Genomic DNA, 19302 nt, shown 5'->3' with positions numbered 1-19302 from the left:
CTCTTTCCAGTTGATGAGGATTTAAATTTGTTGGTCATGACAAAGAGAGGAGGCTCCGAATGTGGCCCTGAATAATAATAAATTGTACTCTTGAAGAAATTGATATACACTAGCAGTGATGTGATGGTAAAAGTTTAACAATCAGCTCTCAAACAATAAAAAAGCTCTGATTTTGTGGCATTGGTAAGTTTCCATGACATAAATATTCCCATCGTGGCCCATTTCAAGCTAGTTACATGGCATCAGTCAACACAGAGTTGCAAAGAGATGCAGACCACTGGCTCTCTTGAGAGGGCTTCAGCATACCACGGGGGTCGTGGCCGAACAAAACCACCCCAGATATCTCCTGTGTCATTTCATTTATTTCAGGCTCAAAATGTATTGATGTAATGAAAGGAGCCTAATATGTATGACATGGCTACTGTGTGCCAGACCTGTTTAAAATGATCTAACTTTATAATGTTATGTACACCACTGAATTGTACATTTAAAGGGTGAATTTTATGGTATGTGAATTCTATCTCAACTTAAAAAAATGTTCTGTCTGATTCCTAATCATAGAATTGACTACATTTCAGGAAAGATTATTTTCCTTATTAAAAAAATCCTTTTAAGTTCGCCCAAATGAAAGATTGCAGACAATGAAAAGTCATTATCTTTTTCATCATTGGCACTGTTGTTACCTGAATACTTACCTAAATTGCATGCTGTAGCAGTTTACAGTGTTCACCTTTGGGGCATAGGTGACAAAAGGGTAACTTGGAAGTTTCTCCTGGTAGCTTAATGTGGAGGTGCAGTCCGTATACTTGTCAGCTCTTTGCCTTTCACGGGAGCTGATGCTGGTATTTGTAGAAGGTTATTGGTCCCAGCAAGAATCACAGTAGATAACTGTTCCAGTTATGCCTCAAAAGTACTCATTATGTTATAGAAGATGAGAGCTTCAATTTTTATCTGTATGATAATTTAAATATATTTAACAATTCTTTTAGAAAATTATATTCTCATTATTAAAATAATGATGCAAGTTACAATACTAAAGTCATAATATTCTGGACTGGAGAATGCCTACAAATTTCTTCTGATGTATTTCTTTTATAGATGAAAAGATAAATATCTAATAATAACTCTTTTCTCTTCAAAAGAGAACTAGAACTAGCAACTAGAGAACTCATTAGTTACTTGAACCCTGGCTCCAGCTTCCTCCTCACCACCCTGCCATGTGGCATTGAAATTTGGAACGTTTATGTTTTTCTAAATTCCTACCTTAATTTCCCATTCCAAAAACAGCAGTCTTCTTCAATGAAATCTTCTCTATTTTGCACATTTTTCAATATAGTAGTTCCCCCTTATCCACGGTTTTGCTTTCCACAGTTCAGCTACCCAGGACACCATCTGAAAATAGGTGAGTAGAATACATTAAGATTTTTTGAGAGAGATCATATTCATGTAAGTTTTATTACAATATATTGTTATAATTGCTCTATTATTGTTGTTAATCTCTTACTGTGCCTGATTTATAAATTAAACTTTATCATAGGTATGTATTTGTAGGGGAAAACATAGTAAATATAGTGTTTGGTACTATTCAAAGTTTCGGGCATCTACTGGGGCTCTGGGAATGAATCCTCTGATATAGGGGGACTACTGTACATCTAGATATTTACATCATTAAGAAACAATGCTTGGAACATACTTAGGTTATCAAGAGTTAAGGCATATCTTTCAACTTAATATGGTTCAGCTCTGTGTCCCCAACCAAATCTCATCTACAATTGTAATTCCTACATATCAGGGGAGGGACTAGATGAGAGATGACTGGATCATGGAGGTGGTTTCCCCCAGGCTTTTCTCATGATAGTGAGTTCTCAGGAGAGCTGATGGTTGTAAAGTGTGGCACTTCCTCTTGTCACACTTGTGAAAAATGTACCTGCTTCCCCTATTCCTTCTGCCATGTTTGTAAGTTTTCGGAGGCCTCCCAGCAATGCTTCCTGTTAAGCCTGCAGAACTGTGAGTCAATTAAACCTCTTTCCTTTATGATTACCCAGTCTCAGGTAGTATTCTTTACAGCAGTGTGAGAACAGACCAATATACAACTCTCAATTTCTCACTTCTAATAATGAAACTTGTGACTTATGTTGAATCTAGTGTCCACAGTTTCAACTATATAAGAAAACTATAAGTTTTCATCCTATTCAATATATATGAATACACACACACATATATATATATATATCTACATATTACCTCCAACAGTTGTTTTTGCACTGGTTCTGCCTTTAAAAGTAATTGGCGGCTGGGCACTGTGGCTCACGCCTGTAATCCCAGCACTTAGGGAGGCCAAGGCAGGTGGATCACCTGAGGTCAGAAGTTACAGTCCAGCCTGGACAACACGGTGAAACCCCATCTCCACTAAAAATACAAAAATTAACTGGGGGTGGTGGCATGCACCTGTAATCCCAGCTGCTCAGGAAGCTGAGGCAGGAGAATTGCTTGAACCTGGGAGGCGGAGGTTGTGGTGAGCTGATATCGCGCCACTGCACTCCAGCCTGGGCAACAGAGCAAGACCCTGCCTCAAACAAAAACAAGTAATTGGCAATAAAGTGTAAAAGTCAACAATGTTACATGCTAGTTAGCAAAAGGAAAATTTTAGATTCCAACCATATCATCACCAATATAGCTAGTAATAGTGGCTAAACTTTATGGAGCATGACATTTCATACCTTAAATGACTGTCATAATTTTAAAAGTAGGAGTTCTTATTAATCCCATCTTTTACTCAAGGAAATTGGGAAAAAGAAAAGGTAGCTTGCCTACTACGTGTTGCAGCCCAACCTTGAACCCAGGTAATCATCTCTACAGCCTTGGGCATTTAATATGAGGTCTACACAGCCCTCATCAATGAGGTGTAATGAGCCCCTCCCTAACCTTTTACAGTTGCAAGAAATGCTTTCTGAAAAGCAGATGAAGTACTGGGGGCTAAGGAGGAGTGACGGAGATGCCAGAGAACAGAGGCTCCCACATTCTTTCCTTCTCTTCTTCATTCCCTCTCTTCTAGGGATGGAATTAATGTCTATCTGCCCCTACAGTCCACAAACTCCTCAGGAGCATAACTACAGGACTTTACGGTATTCAGCATTGTATCTCCAGCATCTAGTTTAACACCAAGCACATAATAGGCATTTGATATTTATAGAATGAATGAATCCTTTCAGGTTATGTTAAATTAAAATGCACAGGACATGAAGAATTTACCATAATATCTGACATGTTCTAGGTGCTTAATAAATACTAGTTACTATTATTCTACTGTTACTATCTACTGTTACTATTATTTGTCTATAGAATAACATTAAGCAGAGTAAAAGTTCTATTTCATTGCTCCACTGTTTATTTTATTGATCCCCTGTTACCAGATCTTTAAATGTGTCCCATTTTATTCACAGAACAGAGTCAACGTGAGTCTGAGGATGGTCATTATTATTCTCAACACACATGCAACATTAATTACTTTTCAATGAATTTTTAAAAGTGAAATTGCTGGGTCAACATGTATACAAAATTCTAAGGCTTTTGATTTTTATAAAGAGAACCACATTTTTTAAATCTCTGACAAAAGTTAATCAATCATGGCTCAAAATACATTTGCCAGTCTATTATCCTGGAATAAAATGATTCAATAGAAGAGAAAAGCTATTTGCACAAGGAGATTTCTTTCAACTCATTTCAGTTGTCAACAAATTCTGAAATATCCTGCAATAAGGTAGTGTTTAAGTTACTATACATCAGCATAATGGAATATTATACAGCCATTAAAATAAGTCTAACGACTATATAGCAACATGGAAAAAACAGAAACATGGGGAAATGTTTGACACTAATATTAAGTGAAGAAGGGGAACAAATAAACACTGAAAGAAATTTTTCAAAACTAAAAACAGTAATGATGAGTCATCTTTTTCTTTTCCAAAAGCAATTGAGAGAAGTGACCACATTCTAATAAGCCTTTTGTTTATGTCAGAGAGGAGTGGGCAACATAAACTGGATCATTATGTGAAATCAAAACTAAGGTTCACTATTTTTAAACCTGCCATTAACGTGTACTACATGGTTAGTTGGCAATAAGTATTTTAAAGTAATTAATTTAAAACATTAAAAATTGAATTTTCAACAAATTAGTGAAACTGAATAATAAATTCATTCTTCTCACATCTATTGCCATCAGCCTTTTGTGTTGGTACAGCACTTTGTGTTAACATAGCAGTCAGAAGGCATAGATGGTACTTATAGTGTAGGCAATTAAAATATTGCAGTAATGCAATGAAGAATATCCTTGTTATAATCATCTTTCTTTCTAGGAAGCTGGTTACAGCCCACCTGAGTTCTCTTTACCATCTCTGGTGGGGAGAGCATGGGGATATAACTCCCTCTCCTTTTTATTTCGGCCTAATTATCAATTGCTCAACTTAAGTCCAGGCAAGAGGTTTTCAGCAAGTATCAAAAAGAGGTACTTAAATTCTGAGCATGGAGCCATTTTGAAGGTTGGATATCCTTGGCAATTACATAATGTCTTCAAGTCTTCATGTCCTCAGCTACCTATGAAAATAACACCACCTAATATTATATAGAGGCTGTGAGGATTAAATGAGGTAATAGGGCAATGAGCCTGCCAAAGAGAAGGCACTCCCATACTCATGCCTTCCCCTTTCTATGCTGAAAGTCCATAGCAAATGCTCCTCAGTGGCTGTTACCACTTTCAGGTCAAGGACTCTGGGAATTTGAGGGGATCTATGGACCCACTGTATAGAAAAAAAGACCCATTTACACAAAATGCAGCACATGATTTCAAGGGTTACACAAACCTCAGGGAGGATCTTCCATGCACTGCCTAGGCTTCCACAGATCAATGGTTAGGAAATCCTAGGTCAGTACAAAGTCCCCAGTGAGGAACAGTGAAAACAAGTGTGGAAAATCACAAGAACAAAGAGATTGGGAGGTGAAGGATTGAAGGTAAAAGAAAAATAAAAGATAAATGAAAAAATGGAAAAAAGGAAAGATGTGGAAACTTGGTTTGGGGAGAGAGAGTATGTAAGAAATATGGACCCATTTGTAAGTCATTGTCCCTATTGTGGCCTTAGAAACATTTGACAACAAAATGTACCCTAATCCTAAATATAATCAAATTCTAAAAGCCAAATTGACCTTCCAGATGTTGAGGATGAATAATTAAAGTCAGTCCTTTCCCAGCCCCGCATTCAGTGCATTATACTGATGAGGGTTTGCTTTTGTGCTTGGCTTTACTGCTTTAGAATTACAGAACCACCATTTCTGGAGGCTTCTTTGAACCACATTCACAAACAGATTCGCTTAATTATTTAGTGCTTTCCCAACTCAGATGAAATGGTTCTGTTAAGGAAAAAAAAGTTACTCCCAGAAAAGACAAGACAATATCCAAGCCAAGTGAGAGCTCTCTGCTGGGTCTTTTGCTGCCCTCTTTGTTGCCATTTCAGCCCAGATTCAAAGGCAGATTTCTGGCATATCTGTTGTTTTCCTGCTCTTCTCCCTTCCCTGTTGTTAACCTTCCCAAACAAAGGAAGAGGGCCTACTTCACCATGCACCCTCAGGGCTGGAGTCAGCAGACCCCAATATACTGGCAGGTCTCCCCTCGCTCTCACATGGCCTTGCTTCCTGCCTCTGGGCATAAGTAGAATTTTCTATCAGTGAAGCCACCAGAATGGGATTTTACCAGGGTTTATACTTCAACCCTGTGGTTCCCCACCAGAGCCCATTTTGCCCCCAGAAGTCATTTGCAATGATTGGAAACATTTTTGGTTGTTATAACCAGTGAAGAAAGGGAAGATGGCTACTGGAATCTGGTAAGGAGGGGCCAGAGATGCTGTTAAACGATGGGCAAGACAGCCCCCCCACCGCCCCCACCACAATAATGAATTAGCCCCAAATCTCTATAATGCCAAAGTTGAGAAACCCTAACTCCAAAGTTAGAATATGGACATTTGAGAGTGATGTTTCCCTCCATAATTCTCTTGCCTCAACTCACACCACTGCAGTATTTGTCTGTGTGTCTTCCTCCTTAACTACATACTCAACTCTCTTATGGACCTAGAAACTTCGTTTAAGTGGGTTCTCTAAATAAAACAATATAGAATGCTCCCCTATTCTCATGAGTCTGGTGCCCAGAAGAAAGATGAATGAAATAAACTCCAGAAAGAATCCCCAGTGCCACTTAAGAACCAACTGAGTTTGAAAAGACACTTAATCTCTTTGAGCCTGAACACAATAGTAAATAAGACAATGGATCTTGCAAGGGTATTGAGATTAAACAATTTCTATCTATGTCTGATCCAGTGCTTATTTAAATAGGTGCTCAATAAATGCTATTAATAATTAATATCAATGGACCCCAAAGTGTATTGTGCATCATAATTAACCTGAGGATATTGTTAGAATTCACATTCCCAGGCCCCACCCCAGAGGTTCTGATTTTCTATGCTAGGAATGTTTGTCTAGCATCTGCATTTTGTAGAAGACACCAGGTGGTTCTGATCTACCTAATCCATGGATCACATAGGAGAAACACTGCTGCCCAGGGGTTGGCACTGAACTTCCCCAAATATTCTGAAGCAGACCCACTGGTTCCTTAACCTCCAGAAAGATGGCAACACTGGGACATTCTTTCTTGCCTCCCTTTTCTCTAGAATCTAAGTTTCAGGATAATTAATATGATGAGTCTCATTTTTCCCAACATGATGCCCTCCTCTCTCTCTGTTAGCTACAGACTTATGGATGGTTTTTGTCTCTTATTCTGAAAAGAAAATTTGGCCAAATGAGTCAGCAGATAACAACTTGGGAGAGAGGAACTGATATATGCTGACTTACCCTTGGAGAGTATCATGGAGTCAAAAGAACAAAAAACAAAAAACCTGGCTTTAGTGTCAAACAGACTGGAGTTTCTATCTGAGCCCTGCCCTTTGCTTACCCTCTGAGCCTCAGCATTCTTGGGTGTAAAATGGGAATGCAAACACCTGTTTCCTCCATTAGCAGGTTGTCTCAATTAACTGCTCTGCATGGGTTGGTCATTCTGGGATTAGTTCCTCTTGTATATGGCCAACAATACAAGTTACATATCCATTCTTCCTTTTTTACTACCAGAATTCCAGTATTTAGTGAGGGGAGGGAGACAGCAATGTACTCAGTTTAAAAAACAATATTCTTCATCCTTATTTGCAGCTAGGAATGGCCATATGACATAATTCTGACCAATAAGACCCAAGATGAATTCAGCATTCAGCTGAGGGTTTCTAGGAAAGTATTCTTTTCAGTCTCCTTCGTGTTGCTTTCTCCTTTTCTTCCTCCCCTTATTATTCCTCTTTCCACTATTGGAATGTGTGAAGCTAGGGGTGGTGCGGCTAAGTTGCATCTGTGATGACGAAGGTCCATGCTAAGGATGATGGAACAAGAAGCCTGAGTCCTTGGTAGGTCCCTAAAGCAGCTGTACCAGCCTTGGACTGTCCACCCCTAGACTTGATGCTACTTGACAAAAATAAGCCTCTATTTAAGCCATTGTTATTAGGGTTTCGGAATACATACAACAAAACATAATCTCTAACCAAACTTCTGCCCCTGGAACAGAAGTGCTTCATCTCAGCCAGAAGATCACCGGCACTGGCAACATCCAGCCTTTCTAGGTTAAGCCTCGTGTTTTTGTAGCTCTCCTCTTTCTTTGGACTTTTCTAACTTGGGTCTGACCCCTGGAATATTCTGCTGCAAACTGTGGTTTATTGGGTGATATTTTTCGACCTGCTGTTTGCCCTGAAAATCTTTGCTCTATTTTTCTTTCTGAACTCACTTAGCTTCCTGGTTCTGATGTCATTTTTCTGCCAGAATGAAATGGGTGTGTCCCTATAAGGAAGGTCTTCAGAGCTGAGATTACGGCATGGAGTAAGTTGCAAAGGAGTAAAATTTAAGGAGGCACTCACTCGCAGGTCACAAGTAAAGGGTTGGTATGTTAAGAAGTTGAGTAAGTACCTACTTAAATTGCCTCACAAGCCTCATCCTATTTGCCCTAGACTGACTGTCCTTCCCCCTTACACTTGTCCAGCCTTGTCCCCACTACCTCCTTCAAGTTCAGTGCCTTTCCAACTGTAGTTTATGACCACTATCTTTTTGTGAAATCTCTATAATGGATGCAGTGTTTATTTAATGTTATGCAATAGAATTGAAAACACCAGAAAGCATCCCACACAGAATAAACATCATTACTTTTGTTTCAGCTATACAGATAAGTATGAGGCATACAGGTACATTACTGGGTAAAATGTAATACTCTAAGTTGTAGTCCAATAATTTTTTTTAATTCTTTTTCCTGGCCTATCCTCCACCTCCATCCAGTTATCTCACCTTCTACTCACCATACAAGCTATCTACTAAATTTCACCTGAAAACTTAGCTTACATAAGCTTATATAATATTTAGCATACATTAGCTACAATGAGCTTATGTATGTGCTGCTATGTAACGTCCCTGGCCCCCCAAAGTCTAACGTTGTTCAAAATTATGGATTCCTTCATAACGGTATGGACCAATGTATCACGAGTCCTTAACAGCTTATCTTTATTGTTTATATTATAAAAGACTGTTCACCTTCTTATGACAATTAGTATTTCTACATGTATTCCTTTGAAGAAGTGGACTTGATAATTTTAGAGTTTTGCTATCACAGAGTAAGTCAAGCCTGTATTTTTATGTTAGGAGCTTTTAGGAATATCAACCTAAATTTTCAAAATTTTCTCTCTGAAAGAGCCACACCTCAAATCTTCTAACACTTGAGGTTTCTCAGCTCACCTAGAAAACATAAAAAGTATCTGAAATTCTTAGAAGGGCTCAGAGTAACGGGAACCTTGATTTCTACTGCTTAGATTGGTGCTAACATATTTGTAAGGGCTTATTAGGGTTTATGTTATCTATTCCCTTTGAGAAGCTAAGCATCACACAAAGCCAATAAAAAACCTAGGAGACACCTACTGTAATTCTATATAATGTATGAAACAAATGAAATGTATTATCTCCAGGATACAGACCTTAAGACTACAACCAAGATGAGGAAGAAAAAGTGTATGTAATTGAAAATGCAGCAAATATATCAGAGTTTCCCAAATAGCTGATAGAACGTAAAGTACATCATTCCAAGATGTGGCCTAGTTGAGCTAATTTATCACTCTTGCACCTTGGCATATCAAAGGCAATTATGTCCACACAAGTACCAAGGACAAAAAGATGCAAAATGTTAAGAGAACATTTTTAAAATTTGGATTTCTGATGCTCGAAGCCCTTTAAAGTGTTGTCCAGTCCCTAAGTAACAATTGCTTGCTATACCTGGCATATTTTAGGCTCTCAGTGAATGTGTATAGAAGCAATGAATAAATGCTTGACCAGGGATATGTAAATTCAGATACATTTTTCTTTTATTTTTTAAATTTTAGAGACAGGGTGGTCTTGCTATGTTGCCCAGGCTGGTCTTGAATTCCTGGCCTCAAGCAATCCTCCCACCTCAGCCTTTCAAAGTGCTGGGATTACAGGGGTGAGTCATCACACCTGGCCCAGACACATTTTTGATCCTTCATATAGCAAGCTACCTACAACACTTTCTGAATTTAAAAATCTGAAAGTATTCATAAAAGTATCTTTTCCATTCATTTGCACTCATACTGGAATTCAGGAGAGTCAGGTTAATATATTCTTTATTCATTTATATTATTCCATTAAAATGCTATTGGTAACTAATTGCTCTGCAGAAAGTAATTGCATTTGAAGCCATTTGTAAAATAAGTCTTTTATCTTTCAAGCAAGAATTCGTTTTGCCAAGAATAAAACTTTTAAACACAAACACATTACAAATGGACTTTTCTTTAATTATGTTCCAAATGTGATTTCTTTGCTTATGTTATTTCTATGTTCTGCATTTGTATGTAACTTGTACTTTAAAGGAGTAAGACAGGGATAATTTTTTTCCTTACCCTATTCATTGTTTCTCTTCTTTGTTCTCATGTTAGAGAATTTGTAAATATGGATGATACAAAAATCATTGCCATAGCATTCAGTGGCCTGGTATGCCTACAACCTCCAAGTTTAATTCAACATTTATCTAGCATGTACTAATTGCTCTGCACATTAATTGGGAACCTATGGTATTCTAGATGCTTCACAACATAAATTTATTAGATGTCTCCTATTGGCCAAGGTTCAGAGCTGAATTACATACTGTTCCTACCCACACAGGGTTCACACTAATTAATCTACCATCATATATAACGTGTGAAAAAAAGTGATTATTTTCCTGATGTTTCCCAGTTTCCAATTGAATATTTAGATAGTTCTTGAGAAGCTTGTTCCATTTGTCCCCAAGCTGGATGGTTGGCATTGTGTTCAAAATGTTCTTGGACTAAAATCATGCAAGTCCTAACAAGAAATGAGTTTTCCAGAATCGTCAACATGAAACGGCAAGTAATTCTGTGCTCACTTTTAGTGTGTGAAACCTCAAATGTCATGTTTCTAGTTCTCTGGGTTTCTGTCTGCCACTGTGTAAACAAAGGGGTTGGCAAGGTGATACTGACTACTCCTCCAGTTCTCATTCTATAGTTCCACTTAGCTCGTTTGATCACTGGACATTTCTACGTAAGAATCTATGAAACAAGCTTGCTGGAACCAACCTCTTAAAAAGTCCCTGTCCTACAAAAAGATTGTCATGTCCACCCACAGACAATAGGAATTCTTTTCTGGTCATGAAAGAATGTATTCTCCTTGTTTACAGCAGTGCATGTCATCTCTGGTGACATTGAGGCTGTAAGTTTCCAGAGATTTGTAGCAAAATGTGACAATTTGTGCAAGGACTATGCAAAAGGCTTAAGTTATGTATGCATATGGGGTTATTTCCATCTCTATTTATTGATACACACGCATGTCTATATGTAGTTATGCCTATATGTGCATAGCATATGAGTTATACATGCATAGTGCCAGGACTATGCTCATTTTCACATATAATTCTCACAACAAACCCCAAAGTGTTTGTCCAGTTTTCCAAAAAAAAAAAAAGCTGAGGTTGGTTTATAGATGAAACACAATTTGCCTAAAGTTACAGTGAGAAAGTGATAGAGCTATAATTTAAAGTCAGGTTTATCCAACTCTGAAGGAAGGACACTAAAAATTTATATTCATATAAATATAAGGATTTCACATGACTTACAAGTTGTTAGAAACTGGACTGGTAAAAGATTGAGAATTATTTCAGTAAGAAATATACAAATCCTGTAGGCATTAATTTGCCCCTGAAATGTTACACTGAAACTCTACCATCCTTATGCTCATAGAGAAGCCATCTATAGTAAGGCAAGACTAACCAGAACTGGAATACAATCATTAAGAAGCTACGTATAAATATTGCTAAGCTTACCCCTTACCAGCAAGGATGTCATAACATAACCACAACAATGTAATGGAAAATTAACATCTAGGAAAGCATTAGCAACACCTTAAAACACATAAAACAATTAGGATGGTTGCCTCACTTCTGTACTTTCTTTAGTAAAATTTATAGCAATTCACATTCCCTATGTTCTAACACCAATACACAAAATAATGGCGAAGTCTAGGTTTGTGAAATAGCATATGTACATTGCTTCTTTGTTATTTCCAATATACTTATATAACCAAAATTAGTAGATTACTTTAAATAATTGTGTCCAGTTAACTTCATACAGTTGGTATCCCCAAAGCATCTTGAGAGATGCAAACAATGCTATTAAATTAACAAGGAGCAGGTTTGCATTTTGCTATGTAATATTTTAGTGCTAACATAGGATTTCCATAGTACCCTGCTACAGGAAATATACCTATATACTCTGAGGCCAGATAATTTGATGTATATTTAATGTTAGCCTAAGAAACATAAAATATAGTCCATACAATATCTAATGTGTTCAGTTTTCTATGCATTTGTATGAGTTATTCACAGAGATTTACCTGGAGATAAACATTGTATTAGAACATATGAAAACTTTAAGTTAAATGCTTTACATTCCAACTTACTGAACTGGTTTCCAAAGGACTTTGCCATTCAGAAGGATGAAATATATAAAACACATACATAAGCCTTTTAATATGAAGTCTAATCAGAAGGGTAGTAGTATATTTGTTTCTATAATTAAAAAATTGTGGTCCCTACTGATACGGACAGAAGAGAGGGAAATACTGAGGAGAAGACTGCTACCAGGAAACGCCTACCGTCAAACCTGGAAACCCACAGTCTTAAATGAAAACAGGCATTCTTGTTTTCTCACCCAAAAAGTTGCCTTCTGGCCTGCCACACCCCTGATCTTATACCCATATAAACCCTGAACTCCAAGCTCCAGAGGCAGATGAGCAGATGAATGGCAGAACAACATGGCAGAGAAGGAGAGTACAGAAGGAGCATATGAACACCGAGAGGAGTTTGGCTGGGGACAATCAGAGAGGAGATCGGCCACTGGACAACCAAACTCCAGGGAAAGATCATCTTCCCACTCCATTCCCCTTCCAGCTCCTCATCCATCCCACTGAGAGCCACCTCTACCACTCAATAAAACCCCTGCATTCATCCTTTAAATCTGTGTATGACCTGATCCTTCCTGGATGCCGGACAAGAACCTGGGTACCAAGGGGGTTCCACTAAGTTGTTTAATACTTAAGCTGTCTGTGGATTGCAGAGCTAAAAGAGCAAATGTTAACACTGGGGTTTCAACAGTCACAGGCACCCAGCCCAAATTCTGCTGTGAGGCCAAAGCCCAAAAGCGCTCACCCTAGTTCCCACACCAGCCCATCTTTGTGCTCCCCCTCCCATAAGGGATTTGAGCTTACAGCAGTCAAACAGAGAGCCATATCGCTGTCACATGTCCTGTGAGGTGGACCAGGGAACTCTTGCATCTTACTACCAGTTGTTTTATTAGATGGCCTCTAGCAGGTTGCTCAGTCTTTAGATCAGAGTTTCTCAATGAGAGGCAGAGGTACAATAGGGGATCTGTCACATTGCTTTTTCCCTTGCCAAGTATTTTAGAATCTAGAGATTGAAGAGAGTAGGGCATATAAATTTTTCAAATTATATTGAGCATTTTAATAGATTTTTGAAAACAAAAATATTCTTCTTATAACAATACAGACTAAAAATTGGTAGAATCTCAATTGTTGGCAATATTCAGATTTTATTATTTCAACTAGGAGGTAGAAGACATAACATGTCTAGGAGGCCATTTCATTTTTATTTTCACTAGCCATGGACATACATGAACTAAATTTTTTTAGGAAACACAACTTTAGATGGCTTTTAAATCAGCTCTAAACATTCTCATGCTCTATGACTTATGGTTTAGGCTCTACACCTTGATTCTTGAATATACTATTGGATTATAACTGAGCTGTTTTGCTTTTCACCCTGTTTTACAGGAATTTGAGAATGCTGGTCAGATGAAAAAGTACATTGTACTGGAGATTCCTGAGATGATTCTAAAACCATCCTGAAAAACAGTTACACAGGAGATTACAAAGACAATATCTGCTAGAGAAATATTTATCTTTGAGACATCTTCTGACTAGTAAGTCTCCAAGTCACTTGAAAATTAAAGGAAAATGAGATCTGGAAGCCCAAAATATCACAAATGTTTTGGCACCTAATATTTTGGGGTGCTGGGCCTGGTCTGACTCACAATAACCTGCAAGAGTGTATTGTGCACATCTCTACCCAACAGCTTGAAGTCACTCATGATAGGAATCTTTATGCCACTGAAATTAGCAAATGCTACAAATCAAGCCTCTCACCTCTATCCCCAAAGATAGTTGTTAAACATTTAGTAACATTTATGGAGGAATGAAGGATTCCTTAAGGACGTTTGTTTGTAAGTTTTCCATGTAATAAAAATGTCATAGTTTATGGTTTGTTTATTCAATAACTTTCTCAGTAATGTGTATGATGGGAATTTTGTTTTCCCCCAGAATGAGAAGGCAAATTGAAGCATATCTGAAACTGCATGTATTGTGCTTGCTGTCCTCAGGGGAGATGGCACAAGGAAAGAGATAGAGAATCTCTTGACACACAGCCTGAAAGAGATGCCTGAGAAGGTGCTGGGAGTAGTCTCCTCTGTGGAATCAGGCAGGCAGTGAGGTCAACAGGTGCCTTACTAGGGAAGGAAATGTAGGAAGAGTGAAAGGAACTTATGAATTCAGACAATGAGTGTCAGCTTACAGGAATTGTTAGCCTGACAGGTAGTAGGTGAATCAAAAAATTTTAAATAAATTAAAAAGTTGACAGAGGTACAAAGGAAGCAAACATTTCAAACATATTTCTCGTCTCTGAGGAGGGTATTTGGAATAAATTCAATTCTCTTCATAAACTATGCTGTTCTTGCCAAAACAAAAGAGATCACAGCTCTTATCCATGCAGAAATTCCTTTGGTTTGTATGTAGAAAGGTAGCTCAGCTTTTTAACATTATCCAGAATTTAATGTAGCCTTTATAACCCTTGGAAATAACAATGTAACACTTCTTCATAGGTGAGTAATACATGACTTTTTTCCAAAATCAACCATCAACCACAAACACCTGGCTTGCCTAGGAAATATTTTAAAGCTGGAGAATATTAGGACAGGCTTATTATGGCAAATATTCCAGTTCACATGCCCACACAAAACCTATCTGTGCTTTCAGGGAAAATGACCAATATGTGCTCAAGATCAGTATTTTGTTCTATTTAATACATTGCAAAAATCATCTCATATCTGTAAAATTAGGTACATTTCTCTCTCTAAAATAGCTTAATCTATAACCTGACATATCCTATCCATGCAGGAGAACTTTCTGTTCCCATTAAAATCTGATAGAGAATATACCTTTTGAATGAAAGTGAAGTGGGGAAATAAGCTAATGACCCAGGGGCTATATTTCTAAGGTCTTAGCCCAGAGATGGCAGAATACAGGAGAGGTTAGCTCCAGTTGGTGTGCAACAAAGCTAAAACAAAGTAAGGCCAAACAACAAAGCCGAAATGTGTATGCAGGCTGCTAAAATCCCATGAATCAAAGCAATTTAATGCTTGGGCCCCAAATGTTTCCTGTTGGTCCAGTGGCTGATGACACACTGTCTAATAGGATGGCAACAGCGAAAATTAGTCCTCCAAGTCTCCTTCTGTTGGGAAACAAGATTACTCTCTCTGGATTTTTCAGTTCCATCTACAGTATGGTTCTCAAACATGACTGTACACTGGAATCCCTTGGGGAGCTTTAGACACTAATGATGCCTTGGCCCTAGCCCCAGAGATTCCAATGGAGCTGTTCTGAGGTTCAGTCTGGGCATCAGGATTTTTAAATGTTCCACAGTTGATTCTAACAAGCTAAAGCTGAGTTGTTGATTCTGAGGCACAGAGAGACTAAGTAGCACTTCTAAAATTCTACTCTCGTAGGTCTGAGTGGGGTCTAAGATTCTGTAGTTCTAACAAGCTCCCAAGTGATGCTGGTGTGGTCCAGAAACAAGCCTTTGATTAACAGGGCTCTAGATCAGTGGCCACAATGAGCAAGCAGCATCAATGTCACATGGAAACCTGTTTAGAAATGCAAATTATCAAGCCCAACCCCAGATATACTCAATCAGACATGGGGTGGGCGGTGGGGAGGGTAGCAAACTGCACTTCAACAAGCCTTCCAGGTGATTTTGGTGCCAGCTAAAGTTTGAAACCACGGGTCAGAGCAGTATTATTCCAAGTGTGGTTATCAGACCAGCAGCAGTAGCTTTGCCAAGGAGTTTATAAGATTAATTCAGGATTTCAGGCCCCACCCCAAACTTACTGGATCAGAAACTGCATTTTAATGACATCCCAGGTGGTTTCTATGCATATTAAAGTGTGAGAATCACTAGAGTCTTGGCAAATTTCCTCCTCAAAACCCTTGCCCAGAATGACTGATAATAAAACACTCATGTGGGGGGGGGGAACCTAACAACGACGTTAATTATAATTGTAATATCTGGTAGGTTTCTTTTTAATTACAAAACCCCCCACATTTTTATACTGACAAGTTTTAAAACACGGGAAAGTCTCATCAAACAAATGGAAATCACATGTGATCCCACCATGTAGCTAAAACTATTGATAACTTTCTTCTTCCATCCAAAGAACTGTTTCTAAAGAGAGAATAAAAACAAGTTATTGAAAGAGACAATATTATCCTGCTCCAACAGACACTTGGCAATGTTTTAACTGAAACTTTCACTCATCAGTGTAACTTCCCAATGGGTTCACCTAGCCCGCTGCCTAGACAGACCTGATTTAGCTAGACAGTCAAATTGCAATAGAGAAAGAGTAGCTCATGCAGTGCCAGCTGTGCGAGTGGGAGACCAGAGTTTTATTATTACTCAAATCAGTCTCCTGTAGTTAAAGATAATTTTGTGGATAGGGGCTTGGGAAGTGAGGAGTGCTGATTGGTCAGGTTAGAGATGGACTCATAGGGGTTGAAGTGAGTCTTTCTTGCTGTTTTCTGTTCCTAGGTGGGATCACAGAACTGGTTGAGCCAGATTACTGGTCTGGGTGGTGTCAGTTGATCCATCCAGTGTAGGGTCTGCAAAATATCTCAAGCACTGATCTTAGGTTTTATAATAGTGATGTAATCCCCAGGAGCAATTTGGAGAGGTTCAGACTCTTGCAGCCAGAGGCTGCATGACCCCTAAACAGTAATTTCTAATCTTGTACCTAATTTGTTAATCCTGCAAAGATAGACTGGTCCCCAGGCAAGAAGGTGGAGAGGCCTTTTCAGGAAAGGACTATGATCGATTTTGTTTCAGAGTCAAACCATGAACTGACTTCCTTCCCAAAGTTAGTTCAGTCTACACTCAGGAATGAAGAAGGACAGCTTAAAGGTTAGAAGAAAGATGGAGGCAGTTAGGTCTGATTTCTTTCACTATCATAATTTCCTCAGTTATAATTTTGCAAAGGTGGCTTCATCTTTAGCCCAATATGACAAAAATATGAGTCTCTTGTTTAGAATAATGTTGGTAACTGAAGGAGATAACATCGCATCCGGTTCCTATGATCATCTTGGGAATAAGAAACGTCTTTGCCATGTTTGAGAATGTTGAAACCAAGTTATTTTGTTCTACTTCTAAGTTAGAAGGTCAGAGCTTAGACTTAAAAATACCAGCCAGTAATGAAAAACAGAGCGGCCTCAATTAAGTTACCAGCAGTGAATAAATTCCCAGATAGTTGAAACACCGACGTGTACTGGTGACCTTTAAACATATAATGAGTAAACAGTTTGGGGGAAAAAAGTAATTCACATGGATCTCAAATTGTATTTTCTTTCAATCTGTAACAGATCAGCTTTTCTGTTAGAGGTCAGATTGTTAAAATTTTAACAAATTTGACTGCTTAGAACATCTATGACCTTAGTTGTCAAATCAGAAGCCTAGCAAAAGAAACTGGAGCTTTCATGTAGTAACCCACGATTTCTGGTTCCTTTGTAGTAAGCCAGACTGGTGAAAACTAAAATTTAAACTGTTTCTTTTTGATATGATTCTTGCTTTAGAAAGCTGTCAAGGTATTCAGCAAGTGTTGCCAATTTTCTTGAACGAGTCTGAACTTCATTAAGACCCTTCCCTTACCTGGGAGAATATCTTTTGCATCAAATCCCAATGTAGGAATGAAACTACACATTGGGATAAGGACCTGGAACAAGTCATACTGTTTCTGTACAAAGAGAAAAACATACTGGACACAGCACACAGTGATGGGAAGTAGAGTAGTTTGAGAACTGAAAGATGAAGAATTTGGAGGGGGAGTCAGGACTGGGGATTATGATAGAAAAGACATGCGGATGGCAATGCCTGTCAAAGAGGCACCAAGGAGAAGGGCATTGCCAAACTGTGTTAGGAAAAAGGTCATTGGATCTATTAGAACCCGTGAAACTGGTTAATTACCTTATAATCAATACAAATAAAATTACATGTGTGGCTATTTGATTATCATTACCCCATTCCAAAGAAATACAGTGTTAGTTTTCTTAGTTTACCTCCAAATTTGGAGGACATGTTTGGGATGGTTTCATTGAAAACCAGCTCATGTGACATGTATAAAACTCACTGTTAGAAACCAAAACCGAGGTGGCCTCAAAGGCTTGGTAACAACTGGTTAGGAGAGAATTGATATTAATATAAAACATTATGGGCCAAAAAGAAATGTTAATATAAATCCTAACTTGTTAGTCCTAAGAGTAGGTTTTGACATATTACTAAGCTTTATCTCATATGGGTAACTTTATCCAAAGAACTTTAAAGCCAATAGCAGGTACATATTTATTTACTATGGTTATTATGGAAACTACCTAGTATAAAATTAGAGAAGTCTGGAAGTGGAACAGAAATATTACACTGAAGTTGGTTTAGGTAAATTTATCAAGTCCCCTCTATAACTTTGGCAACTAGAAAATGTATTCAAGACCAAAAAGAAATAAAAAAGGGGTCTGTGACAGCATCACTTTGCTGATTTTGAGTATTCTGCAGAGTACCAGTGTGTGTGACCCTTAATAGCCAGGAAACATGGCATGGGGACTTCTGACCCAATGTTGTAGGACTTTCTCCTTAGTTCAGCTAAAAACGGTGTCCTTGTCACACGACCATGAGAGATTAGGCTCTCAGACACTTTGAAGAGTGAGAAAAATGGAATGTACTGGGCAAAGAGGGAAAAAAAACAGGGGGGAAACAGTCCTGCTAGCTGGCTCCCCACCTCACAGATTGAATCCCAGATTCCACCTGGAACAAGAGAGGCCAGGCTACTCGCTCACAAACAGTGCAAACTTCCCAAGGCTCCACCCCAGTGCACACTCCTCCCAGTGCAGACCAGAAGAAACTTCTGCCAGGGGGCCCTTTTTACTTGGCTGTCTTACCAACATGGCAGTACGCTTGGTTTTCACTTACATTCTTACATCTCTGCCGTTAGCACAGGAAAATACTGGAGTCCAAATAGGAACTCTCCAGGAAAAGGTTTCTTAAGAGCAAAAAGGAGAAATGCAAGCACTTCCTACTTTAGAGACTCCTAACATAGTAGCCTACCATATTAGCTTTGAGACACAAGAGCAAGAAGAGGATTCCTAAGAAGACTGGAGCAGCAGCTGAGATTTCCAAGGTCCTCCAATTGGCTATAGTGACAGTAACCATTTTTCCTTACCCAGTAGTTTTCTCAAGTTAGCTACACATTAGATTCACCCAGAGAGCATTCAAGC

General features: G+C 38.5%; 1 long non-coding RNA gene across 1 annotated transcript in view; it reads right to left on the bottom strand.

Annotated features, from left to right (window-relative positions):
- Nucleotides 1-691: 691 nt before the first annotated feature.
- Nucleotides 692-19302, bottom strand: part of LOC135969899 (uncharacterized) — a 77623-nt gene continuing 59012 nt past the window's right edge. The window contains exons 2-3 of the long non-coding RNA XR_010585251.2: nucleotides 1264-1392; nucleotides 692-951 (exon numbers count right to left, since the gene is read on the bottom strand). This is a non-coding gene — a long non-coding RNA (uncharacterized lncRNA). The remainder of the gene's footprint in view (nucleotides 952-1263; nucleotides 1393-19302) is intronic.

Source organism: Macaca fascicularis, chromosome 3, assembly GCF_037993035.2.
Source record: "Macaca fascicularis isolate 582-1 chromosome 3, T2T-MFA8v1.1".
NCBI lineage: Eukaryota > Metazoa > Chordata > Mammalia > Primates > Cercopithecidae > Macaca > Macaca fascicularis.
Note: the sequence above shows the minus strand (reverse complement) of the source record. Positions and strands in the feature narration are given on the sequence as shown.